This window comes from Tenrec ecaudatus, chromosome 10, assembly GCF_050624435.1.
Source record: "Tenrec ecaudatus isolate mTenEca1 chromosome 10, mTenEca1.hap1, whole genome shotgun sequence".
Lineage (NCBI taxonomy): Eukaryota > Metazoa > Chordata > Mammalia > Afrosoricida > Tenrecidae > Tenrec > Tenrec ecaudatus.
The window spans coordinates 105418025-105430128 of NC_134539.1; the positions used below are offsets into that span (position 1 = coordinate 105418025).

The following is a 12104-nucleotide window of genomic DNA, read 5'->3' on the forward strand; positions in this document are numbered from 1 at the left end:
AAAAAGATTAAAAAAAAAAAAGAAAGAAAATGATTAGGGCAAAGAATGTACGGATGTGCTTTATACAATTGATGTATGTATATGTATCTGTATGGATTGTGATAAGAGTTGTATGAGCCCCTAATAAAATGTAAAAAAAAATGATGGATGGCAACATATGTACGAATATGCTTGATATAATTGAAGTATGGATTGTTATAAAAGTTGCAAGAAAGTCTAGCTAGACCAGAGGATGTACACTGGTACAGATAGGAACTGGAAACACAGGGAATCCAGGACAGATAAACCCCTCAGGACCAGTGGTGAGAGTAGTGATACCAGGAGGGTGGAGGGAAGGTGGGGTAGAAAGGGGAAACCAATTACAAGGATCTACATATAACTCCCTTCCTGGGGGATGGACAACAGAAAAGTGGGTGAAGGGAGATGTTGGACAGGGTAAGATATGACAAAACAATAATAATTTATAAATTATCAAAGGTTCTTGAGGGAGGGGGGAGACAAGGAGGGAGGGGGGAAAATTAGGAGCTGATGCCAGGGGCTCAAGTGGAAAGAAAATGTTTTGGAAATGATGGTGGCAACAAATGTACAAATGTGCTTGACACAATGGAGGATGTATGGATTGTGATAAGAGTTGTATGTACCCCCAATACAATGATTTAAACACCTCCCCCAAAAAAGCTGTAAGAGCCCTCCAGTAAAGTGATTTATAGCAAAAGAAAACAATGGGTCCACATGTCTCATCTCTGAATCCCTTTGCGGTTGCTTCATGCTCTGGTTGGTCTTCTTCACGGAGCAGAACTCTGGCCAAAGCAGCCCCAAGCCTCCGCCCTCAAAGCACCGTGACTTCAGCCCAAAGAGGCTGCTGCTTGTGAGTCAACCACAAAAGAGCATACAAGGGATCTTCGAAAATCTCATGAAAAAAAATCCCATTGTCTTTTATTTTCATTTGTCCACAAATTTTAAAAAAATCATTTTATTGGGGGCTCGTACACAATCTCTTATCACAATCCATCCATCCATCCATGGTGTCAAGCACATTTGTACATTTGTTGCCATCATCATTCTCAAAACATTCGCTTTCTACTTGAGCCCTTGCTATCAGTTTCTCATTTTCCCCTCCCTCCTCGCTTCCCCCTCTCTCATGAACCCTTGATAATTTATAAGTTATTATTATTTTGTCATATCTTACACTGTCCGACGTCTCCCTTCACCCATTTTTCTGTTGTCCATCCCCCACGGAGGAGGTTATATGTCGATCAGTTCCCTCTTTCTATCCTAACCTCCCTCCACCCTCACGGTATTGTCACTCTCACCACGGGTCCTGAAGGGATCATCCACCCTGGATCCCCTATGTTTCCGGTTCCTATCTGTACCAGTGTACATGCTCTGGTCTAGCCAGATTTGTAATAGAATTGGGATCATGATAGTTGGGGGGAGGAAGCACTTAAGAACTAGAGGAAAGTTGTATGTTTCATCGTTCCTACACTGCACCCTGACCGCTCATCTCCTCCCTGAGACCCTTCTGTAAGGGGATATCCAGTTGCCTACAGATGGGCTTTAGGTCCCCACTCTGCACTCCCCCATCTACAAATTTTTAAAAGCCTCTCTCATATATTGTATGATCTTACTCATAGGAACATGTATAGAGACCAAAGTTTATTTGTAGTTACTAAGAGTAGGAGGGAGGCAGTAGGGAGGAGTCATTATTTAGGAAGGATGGAGTGTCCGTTAATAGTAATGAAAATTTTAGTGACACTTTCTGATCCACCATCTGCGATGGGGCCACCGCCAGGATGCAGATCTTCATGAAGACGCTTAGGGAGAAGACCATCCATCTCGAGGTCGAACCTCGGATACGATAGGGAATGTGAAGGCCAAGATCCAGGACAAGGAGGGAATCCCTCCTGATTAACAACGGCTGATCTTTGCTGGCAAGCAGCTGGAAGGTGGACGTACCTTTTCTGACGCCAACATTCAGAAGAGTCCATGCTCCATCTTGTGCTGACTTCGTGGTGGTGCTAAGGAAAGGGAGAAGAAGTCTTATATCGCTCCCAAGGAGAACAAGCATAAGAGAAAGAAGGTGAAGCTGGCTGTCTTAAAACACCATAAGGTGATGAAAATGGCAAAATCAGCCGCCTTCGGCATGAGTGCCCTTCAGACAAGTGTGGTGCTGGGGTCTCATGGCCAGCCCCTTCGACAGACACAAGTGCGGCCAGAGCTGTGTGCCCTCCTGCTTCCACAAACTAGAAGACAAGGAACTGTCCTGGGTAATGAAGGCCACGAACATTTTTTGTTTCTTTTTAAAAAAATTTTTTATTAGGGACTCATACAACTCTTATCATAATCCATACATACATCAATTGTATAAAGCACATCTGTACATTCTTTGCCCTCATAATTTTCTTTTTTTTTCTTTCTTCTTTTATTTATTTTTTTTCCTATTCTTTTTTTTAAAAACAATTTATTAGGGGCTCATACAACTCTTATCACAATCTATCCATATACATACATCAATTGTATAAAGCACATCCATACATTCCCTGCCCCAATCATTCTCAAAGCATTTGCTCTCCACTTAAGCCTTTTGCATCAGGTCCTCTTTTTTACCCCCGGCCACGAACATTTAAAAAAAAATTTGGTGATGGAAATTCGTGATGATTGCCATAACTGACGACATAAATTGAAGATGTGAGAAGATACTGGCAAATGTGCCATAGATATGTTTTATAATTGTTTTGCTATCAAGACATTATCTTTATTCTTTTTAACATATATATTATGCATAAATATTTTAATATATTTAAACATATTATTTTAGCATTTTATTGATATATATAACTTCCATATCATATAATTCAATGGCTTAAATATGTTAAAGGGAGCTGAGTATTTAGTACCACAATCCATTTTAGAACATTTTCTTCGTTGTTATATGCATTATGATTAGTTCCCATTTATCCCGTTTCTCCTATCACAACTCTAAGAAACTATTAATCTAGTTGTTGTATTTATAGATTTACCTAACCTGAATTCATGTAAAGAAAATCATACCTAATTAAAACACACACACACACACACACATACGCAATAAAGTACCAAAATCCCTCAATCCAAAATATAGCAGAGAGGCTACTTCCTTCTAACTAATTACAGCAACAATCCCAGGACAAAGTTTGCCAGCTCATCCATCCCTGACCAAATCATTGTGCCAGAAAGATGTGCTACTTTAGCACGTATTGTTAGGGGCTATTGAGTCACCTTTGATCCATAGCAACCCTGTGCACAGCAGAAATAAACGCTGCCCGGTCCTGCACCGCCCTCACGTTGCTCCTATGGTTGAGCCCATTGTTGCAGCCACTGTGTCCATCCATTTCACTGGGGTCCTTCCTCTTCACCAAGCCCGATGTCCTTCTCCAGGGACTGGTCTCTCCTGACAACATGTCCAAAGTATGCGAGACGTCATCTCTCCGTCCTTGCCTCGAAAGGGCATTCTGCCCACACTTCTTTCAAGGCAGGTGTGTTTGCCCTTTTGGCCATCTATGGTACTTCCAATGTTCTTCACCAGCACCACAATTCAAACGTATCAATTTTTCTTTGCCCTGCCTTTTTCAATGTCTAACTTTCACATGCATATGAGGCAATAGGACAGAGCACCTTAGTGCTCCAGGGAGCCCCCCTGCTTTCCAACATTCTAAAGAGGTCGTGTGCAGTGGATTGACCCAATTAAGTGCATTGTTTGATCTCTGGAGAGCTGCTTCCATGAACATTGATTGTGAATCCAAGCAAGACCCAATCCTTGACAACTTCCATCATTTTTCCATTTATCATGATGGAAGAGTGCAGAGCAGGCCGGGACAACAGATCTCCACTCCCGGGAGTGTTCCAAGAGGAAGCAGAAGTATGAGGTGTATTTGGCAAGGGAAAGTCCATTATCTTTCCTGGAAGGAGAGAGAGGTAGTAGCCTTGTGAATCAGACTTACGGTTTGAGTTAAACTGCAGAGTCCTTGTATGGTCAAGAACAAAGAGAGGCGCCAACAGGATCTGTGTTTCAATAAGATTCATCGATTAACAGAATGGAGGAGCATATGGAGCCTGCAGGCAGAAAGGGCAGTAAGGAAGCTGGCACCATGGGACCCAGGAGAGTACATGAGGGCCATAGCTAAAGGAACAGCCCTGAGGTTACAGGGTAGGAATCAGGGTCAGTGGATTCAAAATAGAAGATTCAACAGGGCCTCATGCTCATTCTACCATGAACGTGGTACAATGGAACTTGGCTGTCTGGCAACTCAGCCATCCCCTAATAGGGAAAAGGAGAAGATTGGCATAGGGGTGCCACTCACTGTGAGGCATGTCGAGATTGAAGAATCTGGGAGACATCCAGGTGGAGGTGTCCAGAGAACAGTCATATATTTTATTCAGTACTCAGGAGCTGGGTCTGTGACGGAGGTGGCATTTTCAGATTTGGGATTCAATGGGGATTTCCAGGAATTCACACGCCAAATAGCGACCCTATAGGACGGGGGAGAGCTGCCCCTGCGTATTTCCAAAGTTGTAACTCTTTACAGGTATACGAAGCCTCGTCTTTCTCCCTTTGGGTGGTTGATGGTTCTGAACTGCTGGTCTTGAGGTTAGCAGCACAACATATAACCTACTCTACTACCAGGGATTCACAGCCACATAATCAAGATGTAATGGCTTTCCATTGTGTGCCAGGACTTGGGTTCACCATAGAGACTAGGGGTGAGTCGATCATGGCCATGTCTTCAGAGCAAAAAGGCACACGGTCATTCTTATCCAAAGAGACCAGATTGGTCTGAGGGAGCACTGAAGGGGAAGCTTGGGAGGGTCCCAATGGCAGCCTAGAACTGGGCTCTGGAGGGGCTCTCGAAGGGGTGAACGTGTGACGGAGCCGGAGCACTTGGAGAGCAGTAGGTGGTACTGTGGCTGACCAGGAGCGAATGTGGTGGGCAAGAGGGAGGCCAGAGAGCAAAGTTTAGGGCCAGCTGTGACCGGCCTTGCTGCCAACTTCCTTGCTAACCACACTCTTCCCCTGGCTTCACCACGGCCTTTGAAGCACAAATGGGAGGCAGGAAGTCGCAGTGGTCGAGTTTGGTCTTCTCTCTGCATGTCTGAAATGCCACTTCCAGGTCTGAGCGGTAGAAGCCCCTGAAGGCTCCAGTTGGGGGTGGGAGCTAAAGCACTCAGAGCATGCCCTCTGGTGGTTGTTTGCGGTGCTCTCCATGTCTCAGGATTCTGGTCTACCAAGGGGAATCGCAGGACATATAGGACTTCGTTGACTTCTTTTTATCCCCCTGTGCTTATGGATGCAAAGTAACATTGTTCTTTATTACTATTTAGTTAGTTAGTTAGTTAACTGGTTTTAATTCTCCCCCCCCCCAAAGTTTACTGGCACACGATGTACAATTTAATAGTTCAATTATATCAAGAAGAGTTGTACAATCATAGCCACAATCAATTATAGAACTTTTTTTTCTTTCTTGGACTCATTGTTATTAGCTCCCCATTTCCCCACAACCCCTGCTGCCGTTCCCCCAAGAAACTATTGATCCAGTGACCGTCTATAGATTGACCTATCCTGGATTTCATAGACAGAAAAACATGCCACACACACACACACACACAAATTAACCACTAAAACGGAGACAAACCTCAACAGAAAAGAAAGCACAAAATATTAAAAACTGCAATAACTTGGAAATGGGTCAAAAGGTGTGGTAATCTGAGGGCCGGGGTGAGAAAGTCACGTAGCTACATCTTCCCTGCTCATAACGAGGGGTCTGGAGAGCCGACACTGGTGGGGGAGACCCTCGCAGCTATGAGATATAAATAAGTCTTAATATACATTCTCATGACTGGACAGAGTCCCTCCAATTACTGCCCCCCCCCAAAAAAAAAGAACTGTCAACAAGGAGCTGCCATCTAAGATGAATTGTTTCTGTGTCTGGCTACTTCACCATGCCTAAAGGCTTTCTGTAGATACAAGCAGTCAGGTTCTATGGCCAACCCCCCATAAAATGTAGCAAACTCTGTTTTGATGACATCTCTTGCTGCTGCTGATCAGAGATTACTCCCCCTGCAGAGGGCTCAGTAGGGTTCAAGGTCAACTAGTTCTAGGTCAAGATGCTGACTATCTTACTGCTTGTTTATGATGTTACCTGCTTATGATATTACCTATTGATTAAGTCTGATGTTAGCTATCTGATGTTCATGCCTTATGAAAGCTCTGTAAGGCCCACTACATATACCCATTGGAAACGACATCCTCTCCTTCAGTCCTGGCATGGGATGAGGAGGCCCCATCTTTAATATTTACCACAATCTCAAAGTTGCTCCTGAGGACCTGTTCAAGTGTTGGGGGTCCCCTCTGACAAAAAGGGAGATCAAATGATAAAATATTGCATTTTTATCTAACCATTTCTGCTATAATCAACTTTATAATGCTTTCTGTCTGATAACAAGGCTATTCACGTCTCTCAACTATGATCAGAAGGAATCCGTTGAGGATCCATTTGACCCTGCAAACGGATTTTGAGCTTCCACTTTGGTGCAAAACCTCCTGCAAACAGGTGTTCACAATTTAAGCTCTGATACAATTCCTTTCTTTGGATTTGGATTATCTGATTTACAATCCTTGGATCACACACACTGGTGTGCATCTTCATGTGGACCTGATTGATGCCTGGTCACTTACTTCTAAAACCCACAGAATCAGAGGCTACCAGCCAGAAGAAACCCAGAAAGGCATCTACCCATCCTTCGCCCACAATTCAAGTCCTTGTCAACTTCCCATATTCAACCATGTTGAGTATGCCTTTAGCAGTAGTGTTGATCTCACCAAGACCTTGGTGTCATCAAAACAATGAGGGGCTTACCATTTGTGCCACTTCATAAGTGTCAATCAATCACTGTCATGGGGAAACAAAGATATACAGTTGTATAGGCAAACAGAATATTTCAAGGGACCATGATTTTTACCTCCTAATTTGAAAACGGCTGGCACAGGGAAGAATAGCCTGCTTGAGTTATGCGTAATCAAAATGAAGAACCAGAGCCATTGGGGGGCATCTCCTTCTGTGGGTGAAAGCCTGTGAGGTGGAAGCCGGCACCCTTGAAGGATGTTTTGGGTGCGCCCCTCTAGAGGTATGTTGGAACTCTAACTCTGTGCTTGTAGATGTGATCCTGTTTGAAAAGTGCTTTTCTTTCTTATGTTCATCAGATCTAATCTAAGGAGGCTGGGATCTAAATCTAATCACTTCTTGGTTAGGAAAAAAGTATGTATCAGCTATAGAGGCATGTTTATGCAGGAGAAGACAAACACCATGTGAGGATTGTCTATAAGCAATAGAACCAAGGGGCTATCAACAAGAAAGATAGTAACATGGCGAAGACCCTGATCTGGACTTTTAGCCCCCAGAACTGTGAGATAATACATGTCTTCTTTTTAAAGCCATTCGTTTATGGTATGTCTGTCGTAGCAGTACTAGATAACAAAAGAGAGTAGTAGATGAGGCTTGCAAATATAATTTAATATAGTTTAGTACCTTGAACCATAGGATACAGACAGTAGTTTGAGGACCCCAGATTCCAATAAGGATACATGTTAATTATACAGAACTTAGGCATTTAGGATCTGATAAAATGGCATTTCAAATTAGCATGGAGAGATGGATTATTCATTTCATTGTCTACTCATTTGGCAGAACCGCCTAACTAGATTCCAAGATCACTTTCTCAAGGAAATAGTCCAAATATACCAAAGGTTTAGCTTTGACACATGAAACTATAAAAATACCAGAAGAAAACATGTCTTTCTTTTTTTACCAGATACCATAGATGAAAGCATTGGTATAATTGGTTACATTTTAATAAAATTTCTGAAAAACAAGAGAAACTAGACACGTGGTTGAAAGATGACTAAATGGAGAAAAACGGTAAAGGATTAATGTGTCTAATTTGAAAATCATTACAAGTCAGTAAGAAATGAAATGAACATTTGTTGTTCTACGGCTTGTTTGTCATACTGCAGTCACAGTGGATCTCAACCCGTGTGTCGCAACGCCTTTGGGGGCAAACGACCCTTTCACAGGGGCTGCCTAAGACCATCGGAAAACACATATTTCAAGACACCGGTCCTCTCTCCATCTCCAGGAGGGTCCGCCCACATGCAGATACGCCCACATACAAGTACCTGGCGTAAAGACGGTTGCCCATGCTACACCATGCTTCAAAACAAAATTTCACTGAGTTGTCATTAGAAATAAATATTTCACAATATATGATTACATATTGTTTTGTGATTAATCACTATGCTTTACTTATGTTCAATTTGTAACAATGAAAATACACCCTGCATATCAGATATTTATAGGATGCTTCCTAACAGTAGCAAAATTACAGTTGTGAAGTAGCAACAAAAATAATTTTCTGGTTGGGGGTCACCATACCATGCGGAACTGTATGAAAGGGCCGCGGCACTAGGAAGACTGAGAACCACTGTGGTGGTGGCTTGTGCGTTGCTGTGATGCTGGAACCTATGTCACTGGTATTTCAAATGTCAGTAGGGTCCCCCAAAGTGAACAGATTCCAGCAGAGCTTTCTGACTAAGAACAGACCACAAAGAAGGACTAGGCTGTCCACTTCAGAGGAATTAGTCCAGAAAACCCTATGGACCGCAGCAGTTCATTGTCAGATTCCAAAACCAGCCTCGTCCGTCCCAGCCACTGGAGTGGTGTTTTGTTCGATTGGACACAGAGGCATTGGGTGGAATATGGCCGGAACTGTGGAGTCGGTTCTGATTCAGACTGAATGTGCACCCAACAGTACAACATCCTCCCTGGTCCTCACAGCAGTCACTGTCTGAGCCCATCGCCGCCACAACTGCTTCCGGGGTCTGGTGCGGAGTGAGAAACTAAATCACTGCTGCCTTTACATCCTCATTTCGACAAGCTCCCCGGGACACTGCACCTGAACACGTGGCCCTCGCTCGCTGGGATCCCCAGGCATCACATCCACTACCTCCGTGAACAGAGATGACAGAGCGCCGCTCAAGGTCATCCGCTAGGATCAAGCCAGGTGCCAACCGCAGAGCAGACGTCTTGTAGGGACAGGACAGTTAGCAGGCTACAGACTCGTCACTTATCAGAGACATGCAAATGGTTGGCAAACGGGAGAAGTTACGACACCTCACCAGTAATAAGATAAGCGGTAAAGAGAGTTTATGGTAAAATAAAGATAGTTTACGATGAGCATTTAAATTTATACAGCCCGTCTGGAAGGCCGTTTGGCAACGTGTGTGTAAATGTAAAATGAGAATACTCATACCTTTGTTTCAGCAACCCCAGATTTAGAAATTTACACTAAGGCGATATCTGGACAAATGGCCAAGTGGTTTGGAGAGGTGTTGTTTGTAATCATGAAATACGAGAAGCAGCTTAACTGTGAATAGCTTATCAGTTAAGTGTGTTGTTCTAGTGAGTGGTACAGCACCAATAAATATAGAAGTGCAATTCTGTATGTGCTGAAATGGAAACGCGATCACAACATACCACTGAGCACACAGAGCACATTAGAAAACAGCCTGTATGACTAGGGTATAAGCCTCTATCTCTACGTCACATCAGGAAAAATATGCATCCAAGTAATAACTGGGTCCTTTTGGATTGGTGGGTATTTCTGAGACTCCCATTTTCTCCGGTGTCTTGTTTGAGGGGGTGTGCTTTGATGGTTTGGGTCTGGTTATAAATAACAAAGCCAAGAAGTAATCTTTAAAGAGCACGGAGAGGGGTGCTTGGGGCCAGAGCACTCAGACGGAACTGGGAACGGCCAGTAGGTGAGCCGTGGGTGGGCTTGCTCCCCAGCACCAGCCAAGCAGGGGTCGCTGCAACTCTTCCTCCCGCCCTTGTCCGGATGCCATTGAGGTGAGATCGTTTCACATCGTTTCACGTACATGTAAGATCAGTGCGTGGATCTTCTTGGTGGGATAAGTGAGGAGAAGCAGTCATACCTGTGCAGGGGGTACTTACTCACTTCTCCCCGTTCCTCTCTCTCTCTCACACACACACACACACACACACACACAAGTTCACTTCTCCCCATTCCTCTCTCTCTCTCTCTCTCTCTCTCTCTCTCTCTCTCTCTCTCACACACACACACACACACACACACACACGGGTTTCCAAGACTGTAATTATTTAAAGGAGTAGAAAGCCCAGCCTTTCTCCTGAGGAGAAGCTGGTGGTTTTGAACTGCCGACCATGCTGACCGCAGCCCAATGCATAACCACTACACCACCAAAGCTCCATTCTCCCCACCCTTGGGTGGTGGTAAATCCCATGAGAAGTATGAAGAGCATCAGTCGTCTTCTTCTCCTTACCCACCTACTTCCCTCCAAATCCAGCAGCGTCTCCTGAGACGGGGTCATGGGACAAGGGTGTGAAGATGGGTCTCACACCACACCTTTTCTCCCACATCGTTGCCAGCTCATTAAACCCATCACCACCCAACTCTCTGAAGGAGACGTTTGGGGCCTCTGAGGGAATTCCTGCTGGGTGGCACCATCCTGAAACCCTTGTGAACACAGAACAGGAAGATCTGCTGGCGAGCTCCACCCAGGAACTCGCCAAGCGGAGTGGGGAGAGGAAACCACTTTATAGTTCTCCAAGCATTTACAGGCTGACCACTACCAGCTTGCTGGCCACCAAAGCCGGCCTCTGCAGCCATCCTTCTCACTCTGACCACCAGAAGGCGCCCAACACTCCACAGTGACTAAGCATTAAAGGACACCTCCCCACTGAGCCCAGCGGAACCTGCACCTGCCCACCGCAGACATTGGGGAACGTGCAGGGGAGAGAGAGGGGGGAAAGCAGACACTGCCTGGGAAGTGAGTTTGGACACTGGGAGGAAGCCTCCTCATCACACACTGCCTTTAAAAACAAACACTTTTTTAGAGAGAGAGAGAGAGAGAGAGAGAGAGAGAGAGAGAGAGAGAGAGAGAGAGAGAGAGAGTGTGTGTGTGTGTGTTTTACAAGGGGAAGATTTATAGAGCAGATAACAGTTTTACTTTCAACAATGCATACACGTTCAGATTCACCTCGTCCATCACAGTCGTCCCTATGCTGTATCAGCGCTCTTTCCACTCTGCCTGGTGGTGTTTGTTTCCATTCTTCCTCCTTTTCTACCCTCTGAGCTTTGCCCTTGAGGTAAATGCTGCCCTTTTGATCTCAAATGGCTGATTATTCCAACATGAGGGTGAGCTCATTTCCAGGCCTAAGGTAAGGGCCAGAGCCCCTACCAGTCTCTCTCTGAGCAGTAAGCCTGGTTTCTTGTGGGATTTTGAGTTCTGTCCCACCTTTTCCTCTCACTCGATCCAGGTCCTTTTAATGGGATCCCTTTCAAAGCAGTTGGTAGTAGTAGGTGGGCACCATCTAGTTCTTCTGGTCTCAGTGCTGTGGAGACTTCTCTGTGCATGGTCTAACAGAGCATGGGGCGAATTGTCCATTGGATGAATTCTGTCCATGTCTTTTAATTTTCATCTTCTCTCCTCTGGACTGAGAGGGACCAATAGTTGTAGCTTAGACAGCTGCTTAATAGTTTTAAGACCCCAATTAGACTGTAGCACATTGTCTTTCTGAATTATGTTATGCCAATTGGCCTCCTTGTCCCCCGAGATGATGGTTTTGCTTCTCCAAGCCCAGCAAATCATTCTCTCAGAGTGTTTGGTTTTGTCTAAGAAATTTCCATAACTTTATCCCCCGTTTGCCCCACCACCCCTGGCAGTGAAGTGGTTATACTTTGGGCTACCAACCACATGGTCAGCAGTTTAAAACCACCAACCTCTCTGCAGGAGAAAGATGGGGCTTTCTTCTTCCATAAAGAGTTACAGTCTCAGCTCAATGTCTTGAAGGCGATTATGGTAGCAATTGTACATTATTGCTTGATGTGACTGAATTATGGAATATTACAGTATCTGTAAGAGCTCCCAATAAAAGGATTAAAAAATAAAAATAATATACTGTCAGGGGAAGCCAGCCCCGAACACATCATTGCGGGTCCAGTAGGCACAATTGTATAGCAATAACAAGTAA

At 44.5% G+C, this 12104-nt stretch overlaps 1 pseudogene; it reads left to right on the forward strand.

The window, feature by feature from the left end:
* Nucleotides 1-1793: 1793 nt before the first annotated feature.
* Nucleotides 1794-10785, forward strand: LOC142458632 (ubiquitin-ribosomal protein eS31 fusion protein-like; annotated as a pseudogene).
* Nucleotides 10786-12104: the final 1319 nt, after the last annotated feature.